This window comes from Vanacampus margaritifer, chromosome 9 (assembly GCF_051991255.1).
Source record: "Vanacampus margaritifer isolate UIUO_Vmar chromosome 9, RoL_Vmar_1.0, whole genome shotgun sequence".
Taxonomy (NCBI): Eukaryota; Metazoa; Chordata; class Actinopteri; order Syngnathiformes; family Syngnathidae; genus Vanacampus; species Vanacampus margaritifer.
Genome location: NC_135440.1, coordinates 24629398 through 24641712, shown reverse-complemented (window position 1 = coordinate 24641712; position 12315 = coordinate 24629398). Strand labels below are relative to the sequence as shown.

General features: G+C 40.8%; 2 protein-coding genes across 4 annotated transcripts in view; one reads left to right on the top strand and one right to left on the bottom strand.

Moving 5' to 3' along the window:
- grin2db (glutamate receptor, ionotropic, N-methyl D-aspartate 2D, b) overlaps positions 1–11597 on the bottom strand; it is an 83500-nt gene extending 71903 nt beyond the window's left edge. For both annotated transcript variants that reach the window (XM_077574777.1, XM_077574778.1), the window contains exon 1: positions 11298–11597. The gene's annotated coding sequence lies outside the window, so the exon portion shown is untranslated. The remainder of the gene's footprint in view (positions 1–11297) is intronic.
- Positions 3745–12315, top strand: part of pitpnc1b (phosphatidylinositol transfer protein cytoplasmic 1b) — a 45193-nt gene continuing 36622 nt past the window's right edge. For both annotated transcript variants that reach the window (XM_077574783.1, XM_077574782.1), the window contains exons 1-2: positions 3745–3980; positions 6418–6572. The gene's annotated coding sequence lies outside the window, so the exon portion shown is untranslated. The remainder of the gene's footprint in view (positions 3981–6417; positions 6573–12315) is intronic.

The window sequence follows — 12315 nt, the reverse complement described above, 5'->3', positions numbered from 1 at the left end:
ATATGGCGTCATCGCACGGCGCAGTCGCTTCCTGTTCTTCTTCTTTTAAATTACTGGTGGGGATAACATCTCTATGATGCATACCGCCCCCTACAGCGACGGAGTTCCCTCTCAATATTCGCAAAATAAGAACAGATGGAAACGGGCACAAGTTGCATGTCCGTTTTGCGCATTTTCAGTACTAAATTCCCTTAAAAATTTTCAAAACAATTGGATGGAAACTTGACCAATGACAGTTAAGTCATATTGTCCATAGGTGTGAATTTGAGTGTGAATTGGCTGTCTAAATGTGCCCTGCGATTGGCTGGCGACCAGTCCAGGGTGCACTTCGTCGGACCAGTTTTGGTCTGACCTCGGAAAACTACATTGAAATTGCGTATAAATGAGAAAATCAAGAAACTCCAAGTAAGGCTTTGATTTTGTCCACAAAAAAAAAAAGAACCTCCAAAATGAATAATGAACGTTGGAACTGGAACCAAACTACGAGTCAGACCACCTGCATTTAAACCATATTGTACCTCATTCTTTCTCATGCCAAAAAACAGAAGGGGGCATACAAGAAGCTGCTGGTATTAACAAGCAGGGATGGATTTCATTCAAACAAATGCAAGCAACATCAAGCAGCCTTCATCTGAGGGCTTTTGTCATCTTCTTCTCCTGCATCTACTGTAGATGCAAGCGCACAAATTAGCATTTATAAAAGCTGCACCGGCTCCACCTACGCATGCAAGAATTTCACTTTCAAACTTGAAAGCTATTTTTAAACGATAAGGAAATAAGGCAACTTATGCACCAGGTTAATCCGGTACAGTCAGTTCAGCACAAAGGCCACGATAAGCGCCGCCCTTTGCTCGCTTTTTTTTTTTCCTCACCAGGGTGATGGAGGTTCCCAGTAGGTTTGAAATCGCGGGCCCCCAGCTGACACGGGCTACCGTACTTTAAATGAATGCCACCCATTTCCTCCTTTTTAATCAGCACTTACGCTGTCGTTTCCGGGCGCATCAATCACAGTGACGGACTGCCGCAAAACACTGCGTGATGCTAAACATGCCTGCATGCTTCTCAACCTTTGCTCTGTTTGTGTGTGTGCGTGTGTGTGTGTGTGTGTGTGTGTGTGTGTGTGCGTGGTGTGTGCGGCACAATAATATCAGCAGGATGCGCACATGAAAGTCTGTGCGATGAGCAATGTCCCGGCTGTCTCTCGCATGCAAAAACTGTGTTCAACTACAGTAGTGCTGTCACTATCCAATATTTTTAGAATTGATTAATCTATCGATTATTCAATCGATTAATCGGCTTATCAGATTCATTTAAATTTTGCGTTCAAGTGCATTACAAAAGCATTTTTCTCCTAATTTCTCTTTAATAACCAGTGATTGGTGTTATTTTCATACTTTGTATTCGTATAGTGATTAAAAAATGGGGGGATTGATGTTGTACTATGTTACCAGTTTGGTCATTGTTTTCCAAAGCAAAAACAGATGTTGGCAAATATCTTATTTTGATCAAACACAGAAGATAAATCAGTGTTCTTTCATCAAGGACTACAGAAGTCAGTGAACAATTATTGTTGATAAATTAGAGGATTTGGACAATTTTAAATTAAAAATGGCTCCAAACGATTACTCGATTATTAAAATAGTTGTCAATTAATTTGATGATTGATTACTTAGAGACAGAGGTGGCAAATCCAGGTCCAGAAAGTAAAAACCCTGCCACAGTTTGGCTTTAGCCCCAGGTGCTACCTAGCTATCTCCCATCGTGCTCGTTTACCTGCTAGGGAGCTAGCTAGATAGCACCTGGGGCTAAAGCCAAACTGTGGCAGGGTTTTTACTTTCTGGACCTGGATTTGCCACCTCTTCTTGGCGATTAATCGATTCAATTTGACAGCTCTAAACTACAGTATGTGCACATGTATGCGCGTGGCTTTATACCCATGAGGTTTTGCAGTGATTTTTTTTTTGTGTGTGTGTGTGTGTTTGCGTGTGTATCATTCTCTGTCTCTCTGACAGCCTGCCCTCCTCCTCCACTGTGTCTGTCTGTCTCCACCTGCTCATTACATGACTCCCTGTCATTCTTTAAACGTTTGAATGAGTTCTGGCTCAGCTCTTGCCAGGCCTCATCCGGTCCTGCCGTGAGCCCCGGGCTACTTCTGAGGGTTAGCACTTAGCCGTCGGTCAATCTTTTTTTTTTTTGTCTAATATAAAATGGTCAGATAAGCAATTGGAATCAGCAACTGGATTTTGGTTAAAAACAGCACTACAGCATGTCCACCTGCACTGTAAAAACCTTTTGGGGGGCTCATTTAAGGAACAGCTTTAACATATTAATTATTGCCATTTACAACAACGTTTGCACAACAAAGCAAGCAAGTTGTTTGCTCCAAAACAATTTGCCGAGTTGGTTTTAGTGATATCTTCACAATTAGCCATCAAGCCAATTTTCACAACTGTAAAACGTAAAAAAAATTAAAAAAATTCAAACTGCCCAACTTTACATTTTATCTAACTTTGATTCCTTGAAATTTTGAGTTCCCCCAACGTTTTTTCTTTACTGGGTGCAGAATTAAATGGCCTCAAATACACACTACTTTTACATGCCCGCCTTTACAGATATAATCTTACTAACTGAGTGTATTGCAGAGACTCAGACTACATTTACATGCAGTTAATAACCCTTTCAAAACCCACATATTAGCATTATTTGGGTCTTGAAAGGGCATTTAAAAGCACACAAAACTGACCAAATATCCTTTTATTTGTTTTTTTAAAAAACCCAAATAAGACCCCTGGGTTAACCCTTTTCTAATCCGAATATATGGTCATATAAACGCTATAATAGTATTCTTTATGGAAACTACGGATGTTTGATTCCACTTTTTATTTTATTCACTGTTTGAGTACTCACCGACAGTGAGTACAAATACGTCATCTAAGTATTCTTGATATATACATTTTAATTTAATGTAATGACAAAACATTGTGAAGAAAACCTCTTTCTGACGTAGATGAAGATAAACTGAAATAAATGTGGTTGCAACCACATCATTATAATTTTTTTATAGCTGGGATATGGCTATGTTTACAATTAGCCAAGTTTAAATCAGGTAGCTAACAGAGGCCAGCATCCGAACATCTCATTCAACTACAGCAGAAGTTTAAAGCAAAATCGTTTCATAACCATACATTTTTACAAACGTTTGCAAATTGAGCCGTTTCTAAACTTCTTTAAAATGATATTCAGAAACTTACGCCATTGCTTGTATGATGCTTCACAGTGGATGGCAACAGATTGTATTCAGGGCAAAAAACATGGCGGCCATTCTTGATGTGACAGCTGAAACCGGAAATGGCCAAAACAGGAAGTAACATTCAGGATATGATGTCATCGATGAAGTTGTTGTTTTTTAAACACTTTGCAATTATTTATTTATTTTTTCAATGGACAAATATCATATTCATTGTGCTAAGTGGACAAACTGTAAAAACCTCCTTTCAAGGATTTATGGCTGATTTTAAGTTGTTTTTTGTACGCTTGAAGAAGTGGGAAAGAAACAAATATGCAAAGAAAATAAGTGCCAATATGAAGCAGTATTTATTATTTTGATTTTTTATGTATACACTCCCCTTTTTTTAAGTGGCGTGATGTGCAAGAATCCCCAGTTTTTGTTTATTCTCAAAAAATGTTTTGGTGTTTATATAAAGTGCGCGTTTTGGCAGCGCGGTGCATTATGGGTAGGCCGGCTGGTAAGAGTGGAATGGAGTCTAACGAGGGAAGCGCTGATTTGGACCATTTCAACCGTTGGAAAGTTAATGTTTTTTTATTGAATTTATTTCAAACATGAATGGCATGTCGTTACTGACTGCCCTCTGCCGGGACACGGCATTAAGCCTATTAAAGTGCTTATTATTTGACTGAATGTGTGCATTATACCGGGAGTTGGACCGAGGACACACCACCTGGACGCGATCAAGAGACGGGTAAGAGCTTTCTTCACTGAAGTGGTCAATTGAGGCTAGAAGCAGGTTCTTAAATGACTGTCACTCCTTTAGTTTGGTTACACGTACGTCCGCTAGCAAGCTTCGTGATGCTTCCTTCTGTTCCATCGCTTTCAGGATATTGACAAAATAAATGTGTTTTTAAAAAAAAAAATCAATTTTAGCCTCTTGTACGCCCGTTTGGATCTTTCTTTTCTGTCTGGAAATTGGGAAGGGTGAACGAAGGTTTACAGGCGTACACTTCCGTCCTCTCGAGCTTTGCAATGGTGTTGTTGTTGTTGTTGTTGTTGTTTTTTGCCGATATACTCCATTAGGACAGTTAAAAATGGCACCAAGTGCACCTGTCGTTTTGTCACTTAAGGCTGAAAGTCGTTTAAACAATGCTTGCCAATCTTTAAGGAGTGCGGTTACCCAAACACTTTCAGCACTCCATTCGCCGCCATTCAAATGACGGCTTTGTTTGGCAGGAAGTTTTTTTTTTTTCTTTTAAACTTGATTTTCACGCGTGCGCAAACGTAATGCGCACTTCGCTTATTGTTGCCATGTTCAGGCGTTGCATCCTCTGCAAGTGTATGTTTATAGAAATGTTAAATAAAGTGAAGGGGGGGGGGGTATTATTTATTTATCATTTCTTATGATAAGAGAGATTCCAAATGTTGTTGTTTTTTCAAAAGTTTTGAAACCAAAGTTGATCCAAAAGGTGGTTGACAGGCTGACAGCATCATGATTTTTTTAAGATAGAAGTGGGCTCTTTGTTAAGGTGGAAAACATTATGACAGTTCCAGTAGTCAGTGCACAAAACCTTCAGGCTTCTGGTAAAAAAAAAAAATAAATAAATAAAAATGTCAGGAAATGTTTACTAGAACAGCTGGAATGTGTCCCTTTAAATGGTTGCAGGTATAAATGTGATTGGTTAATTATGAACATTGAAGGGATTCCACATTATTAACTCTCTTTCCATTAATGGTACAGGAAAAAGATTTGAAATGATTTATCTTGGTCTTATTTTCTCAATTCACAAAAACCTGGCATTTGAATGGCGGTGTGTTCACTTTTTATATCTACTTATGTGACAATCCTCCATATTGTAATCCATCAGCTACCGGTGTACATCACTGGCATTTCAATGAGGAGAACCTAATAAGGAAGCAAAAGATATAAGAATTTCTAAGCACAATTAATATTTTAACACGAAATTGAGGAACAAACGTCCGCGACAGGAAGATGATCGCCTTAGGAAGTGCTCTTATGAATTTAGCTGGGATGGAGAGACGGAAGGACACGGGTGAGAATGATGGAGGTTGAGATGCCGTCATGGAGGATGGCCCGGAGATGCCGTTGGGTTGGTGAATGATGGGTGACAGCTGAGTGGAAAGAAAAACAGAGAAAAGGCAGATCATTTGAATATGGTATCACGCATATCATTAGCTGAAAGGCCCGGCAACCTCTTCTGCTTGGTTATATAAGATTGTTTTGGCAGGCAAATGCTCGAAAAGCCACATGTTGATGCGGGGTGAGCAGGGTGTCACGCGACAGCTGCTTCTTTGATGCTAACTTTGCTGATCTTGCACACACACTGCAGATGCTTCTTATATCTGTTCCTTCACGTGAGTTTGCGCCATTACGACTAATTAACTTGGCTCGCTAAGGAGAAAAATCAATAGACGCAATGGAGCCGGAACAAGGGAGCAAACGAGCAACTACCAGGTAACAGCCGACTATGATGTATAGGAACCAATTGACTTGATTAGCCATCATGAAGGTTATTCATTTACCGGAACTTCCCTAGTTTGGATCAATGCAGTATTAAGTGTCTGCTGGGGGCCCTGGAACCACTAGGGGGCCCCTCAGAGCAAATAACAGTCAACAGAGCCTGGAGTTTATCTTCATATTTATCTTTTGAGGAAGGACGGATAAAAATACTTGGGTCAAAAGTAACCCAATTATGGATAAAAAAAAATGGACCCACTTAATGGGTCAATTCGACTCAACTTTCTGGGTTGTTTTATACAAAATGCCCCAATTTTTTGACCCAAGTAAAGGTTTTGACCGATATTAATGAGTTGTTTTACCGTTTTTGACCTTTTTGTTTGGCAACAGGTGGATACACTGGCTTCTTGAAATTTTTGCCATTTCATGGAAAAGCATTTTATTGTTCTGCCTGTCACTCTACATCAATGGCATTGACAGATGAACAAATACATTTGTGAAATTTTTGGACAGATTGAAGTGAAATTGCATAATTACCCACATTTTGGGAATCACTGGCCTAGTAGATGATTATCACCCGGAATGCTGAGTAAATCAAACCAAGTCTGCACTTGTATATTCTTTTGAATTATTCATACTAATTAAGTCTCTAAAGAGGAAATCCAACAATGCATGAACAATGATCCACTTTTTTTTTTTTTTTTGACAGGATTTTGCCTGTGACCCCTTGGAGCAGGAACAGGGCAAACCATGGCGGAGTTTTTTTCAACAATCCTCTTCTTCACGTCGTGACACTCTCGAAGAACTACAGAAGAAGTAGTACTGAGGGACACGCAATTGGCTCCTGGTTTCCTCATCTTCAAAGTAAATTACTTTTGTTTATCCTCTCCACTTGTCACTGTCGGATATGCCGTAGCGTCACTTTAACTTCTAATTAGCAGAAACTGGCTGACAGACATCTTACTGTATCTTGGAAGCTCTGGGTTTGTTTTGCTAATGTTTATTTTGCAGGTATAGTTTATTATCATAACTGGTTTAAACAGTTTTTCTCTCTGGTGGACTAACGGCGTTTAAACTAACGGCGTTTAAACTAACAGCGTTAGGTTTACTCCATTTTTTTTATTTTTTCATAAATGGACTAATCTAACTAATTATGCTCCCCATATTTGAAACGCCGTTATCGTTATTGTATGTGAAATTGGCAGTGATAGAACATACATACATCATCACTCCAAATTTAAGGTATTATTATTATTATTATTATTATTATTATATGATATGTCATTATGGAGTGAGGCATTTTTGTGACAAAAATATTCACAAAAATAAATGAAAACACCCTAAATAGCCTGGACAAAATTTGAATTCCTTGTATAAAAATATAATAATAATAATAATATTTAAAACATTTTTTAAAGTAGTGAAAATAGTTACTTTTCTTGGTACTTTTATTATGAAGTAATTCAATTACTAACTCACTTACTTTTTTAAGCTAGTAATTAGTAACAATAACTAATGACCTTTTTAAAGTAACGTTCCCAACACTTGACTACTGGTTAGCGGGTCTCTTTTAAAGATAGAAGGTTCCGGGTGCAAAACTCGGCTTTAGGTTCTACTTGTGCCTGCGTAGGTTTTCTCTCTGCTTGATTAAGACTTCAATTGAATTTGCATGTAAATGGTTGTTCATCTACAAATAGTAAAGGGTATTATTTTTGGTTATGATGTTGCTTGCATTGTGGAGAAGAAAAAAAAATGGTCTTAGTGATTGATTGTTTTTCATTTTTTTTAACAATTTGAGTTATAAATGATTTGTTTGATAAAAATGGCGCTATGAAATTTCAAGAGTCCACATTAAAGCATTTCACGATGCTGGTTGGGCTCCGACACAAATAGGGAAAGACAGATGGTTAAATAAATAAGTCAAGCACTGCAAATAAAATCAAATGAAAATAATGATGCCATAGATAGCGAAGTGGGACAAATATATAGCAAGGAAACTGGGAACCACCATCCAATTGCTTACATATTTTTTTAAAGCATTAGCTTAACATTGGCAGTAAGCCAAATAATCATTATGACAAAACATGACATAATATTCTCCAGAAAAAAAAAGAAGAAGAAAAAAACATGACGTAATATTAAGCTGGCTGCTGTAAACTCAAGCCACCATCTTTCTCAAAAGTGTAAAAATAAATAAATTTAGTACTAAAAGAAATAATAGCTGACGCCTCATAAAGTTGCCATATTCTTGGTTAGGGAATTGAACTGAAGTTTGTAATGATAATAAATGACGTGCACCATCTGTGGAGTTTGCCCTGTCTGAGGCAATTCCGACGGAAGTGCTAGCAAGCGCTAGCAGACCCGTTTAATCTCCTGATAACATCTGTGATGGCTGTCAAACAGCGCTTCAGAACAAAGTGAATATATAACCGCTTCATCGTGGCAACTCTTAACGCCGGGAGGAACACTTGTATTGGGGGCGGGGCCACTTCAGTTGTACTGTAATCGCGCAAAAGCACCAATCTCTGATCTCGTTAAAGACTTAATTGATGTTGTATGCTAATGAGCTTTACCTTAATGGCTGGTGTTAGGAAGATCGTGGTGGTGCATGGGGAGGGGTTTGTGGGGAAATGTTACATCACACAGATGACGGATGGAGGAGGGTGGTGGAGGAAGGCTTGGGATATTGAGAACAGGAAGTCACCAGTTGCAGGATGTTGATGGAAAGGGCCGGAATTGAGGCACGTGGAAACAGAAGGATTGGATGAGAAAAGGGAAGAAATGTGGAAAGTGTGAGTGTGTGTGTGTGTGTGTGTGTGTGAGTGTGTTTGGGGGGCGGTGTTGAGCCTGAGCTCGAAGGCTTTTTCTGCAAAAGTCAATGAATCAATGAAGCAGAGGCTGATGAAGCAAATGGGTTTGGAAGAAAACAAGTATCCAAATGTTGATTTTGTTCCTCTCTACAGAAAGTGAACGAAACAACCAGAATAATAGTAACGGTAATCATAATAAATTAGCATAATCATGAAGTCATTGAAATACGAAAATGAAGGCAGAATATTGCAAGAGTCTTGCAATAGAATTTTACAGGGCATGTAAAAATTAGGGCTGGGTTTTAAAACCGAACAATCAATATGGAATAATTTTCCCAATATCCCAATATCAATTCATAAAACCATGAATCAATTATTTTATATATCTTTTTCGCATAAATTCTTTTTTTTTTCATGTAAAGGCTTTTTTAATCTTTAAAAGTATTTCTTACATTTATGAAAGACTTGACTTATTGAACTTTAAAGACAATTCATAATCTTTTTAAGTTATATTTACAATTATTGAATTCGATTATGAAAATATTTCCATCTCATCCTTGCCGATGTAAATGTTTGTGTAACACGTGTTACTAGGGCTGGGTATCCATTCAAATTTCCTCAATCGATTCAATTTCAATTCACTAGGGTTCCGTTCGATTCGATTTTGATTTTTCCCGATTCGATTCGATCCGCTTCAATTCACTCGATATTGATTAATTATGGAACATCAATTCTTCTTAAAGATCAAGGGCATGATTTAAAAAAAAAAAAGCCACAAACAAATTCCAAAAATACATTTTGCGAAGGCCGTAAATGGTTAAATAATTCAATAATTGTAAATAAAGATTCTGAATGGTGAGGTCTTTCAATAATTCCTTAAAATACTTTTACATTTATATGACCAATACATTTCAAGAAAACAGTAAGAAGTAAGTCGTTTATTTGATTTTTTTTTTTAAACCCAGCCCTACGTGTTACTATCATTAATAAACTAAATCATTTGACCAGTGAGTACCTCTGCAACATTTTCTTTGTAATTTAATATTTGTGGATTTTTTTTATCATGTACTTGACATTTAAGAAGAAGCGATGTGCTATAAGCAATGGATATCAGATTGAAGTGAATCGAATCGGAAAAAATGTAAATCGAATCGAACTGAACTCTTTGGAATTGAAATCGAATGGATCGAGGAAATTAGAATTGATACCCAGTCCTAGTAAAAATGACCCATGTGGACGTTTTTTCTCGGGGAGGACATGGCCCAAACAAAAAAACGGGACGCTGTGACGGGACTTGCGTAAAAAAGTGGGACAATACAACCGGGCTGGCGAAATTTGCCTGGACTTGAAACACAAGGCTCAAAAGCAGGACTGTCCCGTTTAACCCGGGACTGCCCCGAACAAATGCGACTGTCCCTATCTAGCCTGATCTGCCATAAAGCGGTGGAAGAGCGTTTGCAACAGTAAGATTTTGTTCCTGTAAAAAATGTATTCACATACAACCACTTTTTCCAACAACGTAAATTCCCAAGTCCTCAATTCCTACCAGCCCTCGTCTGTTGTGGCTGCTTTTACAAATCTCTCCCCCCGACTCCCCTCTTCACCTCCTCGCACCTTCCGTCATCCCTGCCTCCACACCTCCTGTCTCTCCCGTCACCTCTGCCACGCAAACGCACGTCTCTCCGGGCAACTGTACGTGCACGGCGGCGGCGTGCGGGTCTGAGGAGCCCGACAGCCAAAGCGCCACTTTGGCGGCCAGCGGCGCGTGAGGCGCACTGCTGCAGTGGTGCGCCTGCGTGCACATGATGAGCGTGCTCACCTGTGGGTGCAAAGGAGACCATTGAAATGGATATCGGCAGAAATGGAGGACAAAATGTTCATTCCAACAAGGCAATTATTGTATTTGGTCTTACACTTCCAATTACTGCAGCAAATCTGGAGGGGGGGGGGGGGGTAAATAAATAACACTCAGGCTGCTTCCTTGTGGTCAGCAGTGTGAACTTCAGCCTTGGTGGTCTCTGTGGACCTTGGCCACAGATTTATTAAGGCGTACAGCACCGGGGCTCACGCTGATGATGCTGATGATGGCGGCGGTTTGTTGTTCACCTCAAGTGACGTACCGCAGGGGGAGAAAGAAAAGTTGATCCACAGACAAACTCAAGCCGCCTGACGTGAGAGTGTTTTGCGTGTCCCACCATTTGGAGGTGGCCAAACAGTGACGGCGTTTTGCCCAAACCATCCCGGCGATATCGTGGGGATGAACCGGGCAATCTTGCGGCACGCACAAAGCGCCAGCACGCAGGCAGGAGAGACGAAAATGAGCATCAACAGATATGATGGAGCATCTGCAGCGGTGCGGGGCACAGCTGCAGCGGCGCACCGCCGCTCTTTGAAGACTTAACAACAGAGCGCAAACTCACTAGAATGAAATTCCTTGCAGACACCACCCCCCCCAGCCCCCCCTCCTCTTAAAAAGGTTCATGACTAAACGGAATGCCGGCGTCCGTGTGTGAGTGTGTTTATATATGTGTGTGTGTGTGTGAGAGGTGCAACATGCGGCTGGTGAGTTTGCAGGCGCACCAATGACAGAAGGGTCAAAGCTCCGGTGCGCCAGCCGCTTGCACCTCACCACCCCCGGACGCCGAAACATGCCGACACCCCCCACCCCACCCATCCACCTCCACCTCCGTGTCAATGCTCCTTCATCCCGTGTCGCAATTAATCCAATATGTGCGCGTGTGCGTGCGTGCGTGAGATCATGCAAAATAAAATCACTTACTGTTTTTCACCAGCCTTTCCCCCCTCTTTTCCTGCGTCCCTCCATCCTTTTTCACATCCTTCCGTTTTGAGGTATCCGTTTTTGCGTGTGTGTGTGTGAGCGCGCGTGTCCCCCCCCCCCCCTAGCTCCTCACACACACACACACACACACACACTCACACACACACACACACGCACACACGCGCAGAGAGACGCCGGGAAAATATCTCTCAAAACATACATATATGTTCTACATGTATCCACCGATCTCTCTCCCCCTCTCTCTCTCTCTCTCTCGTCCTCCCTCCCTCTCCCTCTCTCTCTCTCTCTCTCTCTCTCTCTCTCTCTCTCATCCCTCTCTCACACACTCTCTCTCCCTCTTTGCCTGTTCTTTGGTTAAAATTCAGTATATGTGCCCCGTCACCTAGCAACCGTCAACCTCTCTCTCCCTCCCTCTCTCTCCAGTTCCCTCCCTCCTCCCTCCATCACTGGCGACACGTGTTGAATGCTAAACTTAGCGGAGCGGAATAAAATTAATAAAGGGATGGAGGCTCTATCCAAGCCCACCCTCCCCTTTTCACCGCCTCTCCTCTCCCGCTCTTTCACTCTTGCTCGTATCATAATGCAATATAAATATTTACTAGAACCACTCAGCCTTCTTATTGCACCCCCCCCCCCCCCCTCCCTTGCATTGAGCTCTTCTAATCTGTATTAACTCCTCCCACTCTGCCTCCTTCTACCTCATCCAACCATACATCCAATCGCCCATTCTGGCTTCCCCAAGCAAAATGGAGGTTCAGCACCACACTGTGTGGCTCCATATGGGACTGTCAACTGGTTATATGGTGGATATAAAAAGTCTACACACCCCGGTTTTGCGCAAAATAAAAATGAGACCAAGGAATAATTTCAAAACTTTTCCCACCATTAATGTGACTAAGAACCTGTACACGGGCTTTTTGTCCTTTTCAGGAGGGGGCTTTTTAAAGGGGGAAAAAAATGTGATTGCGTAAGTGTGCACACCCTCTCAAAATTGAGA